Source organism: Centruroides sculpturatus, unplaced genomic scaffold (assembly GCF_000671375.1).
Source record: "Centruroides sculpturatus isolate CEXI.00-Female unplaced genomic scaffold, Cexi_2.0 scaffold1498, whole genome shotgun sequence".
Lineage (NCBI taxonomy): Eukaryota > Metazoa > Arthropoda > Arachnida > Scorpiones > Buthidae > Centruroides > Centruroides sculpturatus.
The window spans coordinates 137429-142182 of NW_019385781.1; the positions used below are offsets into that span (position 1 = coordinate 137429).

The 4754-nt window shown below is 34.5% G+C and overlaps 1 pseudogene; it reads right to left on the reverse strand.

Moving 5' to 3' along the window:
- Nucleotides 1-1279: 1279 nt before the first annotated feature.
- LOC111642087 lies at nt 1280-3949 on the reverse strand (annotated as a pseudogene).
- Between the last annotated feature and the right edge of the window lie 805 nt (nt 3950-4754).

Below are 4754 nucleotides of genomic sequence, written 5' to 3' on the forward strand. Positions count from 1 at the left end.
GACATTCGCAGAAAATAAGACCTAGCGCATTTTTCAGAGCAAAAATTAATATAAGACACTGTCTTATTTTCGGGGAAACACGGTAGGAATGGCGCGGCTTATAGCATTCCAGACACTATACTGTATATGGATGCAACTTGTCGTCCAGTATTTCTATATTTTTGAGTGATAAATTTTTACCAGTTTATTTTTGAACTTCTGCCAATTACCACTATTAAAATGGAAAATGTACTGTACCGATACCTTTCTTAGAAAATCAGTACGCTACCTACCTTATACTCAAACATAATCAGTTCATGCTCACCAATAGTTTCATTAACTAACTTTCAATTTGTAACCTCTACGTCATGGATAGATGTCAAATCAATATAACAGCATCTTCTACAGTATACAAAGTCAAACCTGACTCCGGATCATTTAAGACCACCAAGTCCTACTTCGCAATGGTTTCAAAATCTCAATTGTCTCTATCAACTACACAGTTTGTTTTTCATATTTATCGGTATCAATAGAAACGATAGTCATTGAAAAACGAAGTTTTCAATAGAAAATAATTAGAACAAATCAACCTTGAAAGTTTACCTGAAGCGACAGATTTAATTCTTAAAATAATGGTCTATTCAATAATTTCAAGGTCGTAGGCAAAATGTAAATGATAAACTTCTGAGAAAAATCGGCTATTTAATATTCAAGATTGCTGATTACGTGCAAAACATTTTTTTCAAATTTTTATAACATAAACTTTTAAAATAATAATCGTAGCTATTGTATCGTTAAAAATGATTTCTTTATTTTTTACAAACGAAATATATATATTGAAAAATATAAAAACNTGCGGTTGCCAATGAAAATCGCTGTTCACGGTTTATATCTATCATATGAAAAACAAATTTTAAGGAATTACAATCAGAAGTTCGTTTTCTTGGAGTTTAATATTTTTTAAACTCTTTCTTAATTATATGTAAATAAATACCCAGTAATATAAATTTAAATGTAAAGAAATTAATTAAAATGATACTGTAATATTATTGATACTAAGTTAATAAGTAGAACCCCTATAAAACGTGTTAATATAATACGAATTCGTATACAACGGCGAAAAAATTTGCGATTGTATTCGTATAAACAGGCTAAAAGTGACTCGCATAATACGGTATAACATCATCGCCGATTCGTGTCACGACAGGTTCGATCTAAGATCTTGTAAAGATCAATCAACAGCTTCAATATGAGCCCTATGACTCATCGTACACTCATCCCAGACTATAAATAATGTTCCTTAGAGAAGTTTTTCAAGTGGACCGTTTTTACGGATCGGACAAACGGACTCTCCATCACAAAATACATTCAATGGTAATTTGAACGTCGAGTGAGCAGTCCTACCTCCATTGAGAAGCTTTGCTGCGATTCCTGAGGATGCTACAGCCAGTGCTGTACCTCCGGCCGATCTCACTTTAGCCAACAGTAAATTAATCAAAAAGGTTTTCCCAGTTTCACCGGGAGCATCCACAAAAAATACTTTGCCTCGATTATTGATTACACTATCAATAATAACATTGAATGCGTATCTCTGATCATAGACTAATTTTGGTAGATTAACTGCCACAAAATTATGTGATTCGTGTATGTTATAAGGACGACTGAAAAGAGAGTTGTAAGAATCGTTATAATTTTGATTATCTCTGATAGGAGAAGCCAAACCAAAATCATGTAAATATTTTTCGGAAAGACAGACCACCTTATCCTCTATTTCAATCAAACCTTGATTAAAAATTTCTTCAGAGAACGTTAATTCATAGTTGTTTAATCGATTTTGTTTTCGATGAAGAATATCTTGGCAGAAATCCTTTCGAAATGTTTCCCATAGAATTAAAGGTTCAGATGGTTGACAGAAAACTAAAATAATAGCAAGTAAATCTCTCATCTTCGAAGCACTTTTTGATATGGAGGCATCAAAGAGAGTGTTTATCCAATAATTATCATTCTCTAACAGGCCCAGTGCATTACATGCGGCTTTGGAAATAGGATGAACGATACCATTGACGGTCTTTAAACTGTCGAATGAAGTTGGACCTCGAACGTGATGTAATAACATCCTCAGATGAAAACATTCGCCTTGATTAGGATGAATAGTGTAAACTCTACCAAGTGCTGTATCTCTTTTGATTCCAGGATAGCCTTCAACATCTAGTCCTCGTTTTCTTCGAAAAAATTTATTATTCGACCAAGTATAATACCCTGGAACTTCGTGATATAAAAGTGTTCTAGCAAAATAGTCTGATGAACATAGATTAAAAAAAAGCGGTCAGTGTTGTTTTCCGTGGATTATCGATGACTTGGTGAATATTATCCTCAGTGAAGTAAACTCTTTGATTATTTTCAAGGTGTACAGCTAAATTGATCACAGATGGAAATCGTTCATGAATAGAAAAATCAAGGAATCGCCAAAATGCTTCTGAAGATATGTAACGACCGTTGATATAGCTGCTTATTTCATCATTCTCATTTTGAACAGAAAAAGTGGCTTGATCAGAGCCTTTATTCACATATTTGCAGATATACTTGATTGCTTGAATCGAATGGCAGTATTCGACATTTATGTGTGCACCAAAACATCTTGATAATGTAGGGCAATATGGTACAACCCAACGATTATCTTATTGTACTGTTTTACCATGAATATTCAAAGAAGTGGTGTATCCCCCCTCCTCAAGAGAGCTACGACGATAAGTTGGATAACTATCATTCCCAGTTTGTGTTTCTTTTACGAAACTGTGTGGATATTTTTTGTACACCTACCATTGTTCATGCAGGGTGACGCCATATTGAACTCTCCGCAAGGGCCATGAATCATATTTTTGCACACGATGTCAAAAAGCAAAGGATCAAAATTTTTGTTTGGCAATTCAGCAGAAATAATTGTATCAATCTCATCTGGTTGAATTTTTACTACTAACCATAAGAGAATGTGACAGTGTGGCAAACCTCGTTTCTGCCACTCCACACTGTACATGTAACATGCAACTTTACCAAAGATTGCATGTTTTATCAAGAGATCCATCAATTTTTTGAGTTTGAGATGAAAAACTCTGGAAATTATGTCATGTCGATCGAATGACTTCTGATTCCCTGTTAATTCACATTTTATCTCAGGCCAAGAGGGGTTACAGGTGAATGTAATAAACAAATCAGGACGACCTTTTATACGAACATATGTAAGAGCATCTTGAGTTTTTTCGTGCATATAACGTGGTGAGCCTGTGAATGTTGCAGGAAGAATAACTCGTTGACCTAAATTCGCAGCTGTCACATTACCGTCGGCATTATCTGCATCTTGCAGATGTACGTATTGTTCGGCGCGCAACTTTTTTTGATTAACGCGTATAAAATTCAACTTTTCAGAAATTATTTTGGCCATCATATCAACACAGTATTGATTAAATAATTGTCTATAAAGATGCAGATGGTTAAGGTTATTTTGTCTGACCATGAAGCGGTAGGCATAGAATTGCATGCAAGAAACAGTTTTTAATTGGTTATTATGCTATTTAATATTGATATGATATCCATCTTTTCCTCTAGTAAACATCAGAGGATAATGCAGTGGATCGTACGATCGATGAAGCTCAGAAACCCGTTGTAATCGACCATCGCGACCATGTAACACAATGTCCCTTGGACCTTTGTCTTCGTCAACTAATAATACAGCTACTTCATTAACTGTAGGTGCATTATGTCGGCCTCTGCGTTCACCTACTGGAATTTTGTCAGCACTGATGATTAATTTTAAATTGTGCAATTCATGAAAAGGTCTTGACTCAAGATTATATTTGAATATTCGAATAAGATTATTATTATCTTGCAAGATTTTCTGCAATCTTTCAATGAGTTCCGTTTTCAAAGTTGGGTTTATATTCGATCGGGCTAATATCTGGTCAGATTCAGACATGAAGCAAATCTGTAAAAATTTAGGCGTGTCTTATGGATCAGGAAGTAAGAAACTGATAATCAAATGATAAACTTGACCCTGGATTTTAAAATTAGGCATGAAATTCTTTTCTCTTATTACTTTGGCTCCAAATGATGTCATTTGAAATAGAGTGTTGTACTGTCTAAAATTGTCTAAGAAATATATAGAAAGAGGATCTGTCCCTATAATCAAATTTTTAATGTAATCAGGAGGTTCTTCAAGTTGTTTAAGAACGATTTTACCTGCAGCACAGCAAAGTCCAGGTGTTTCATCATACCATTTTTTGGCAAAACAATGATCACGTGTTTTGATCATTTTACCTATTTGAACCTCTTTCATATCCAAGTAGTCATTTTCAGGATGATAATGAAAAGCCAATTTGAAACGTAAAACATTCTTCGCTATGCGCATTCGATTCTCAGCCGAACGAATTCGTTGCTCTTCCAGTCTTTCAGACCGCTCTGCTGTAGATTCACGTTGTCTACAATTATGAACAATAATAGCTCTAGAAGTTTTTCTTCCTATTCGTGCTCTCGCAGTTGTCGGCATTATGGAAACAGTTGTAAAATTTCGAATATTTTGTACAATTCATGTGTCGCCATCTAGTGATGAGAGAGAGTAATAGACAGAAAAAATCCGTTCCAGTTTTATTTAACTGATAAAAAATATGTAGGTTTGATTAGTGGTAAACATTCCGGGGATCATAAAGATGCTGCAGTTAAAATTTGGTAACGATTGATTCAGTAGTTTTGACGGTTAGTGGTCACAAACGAAAAATACGTTG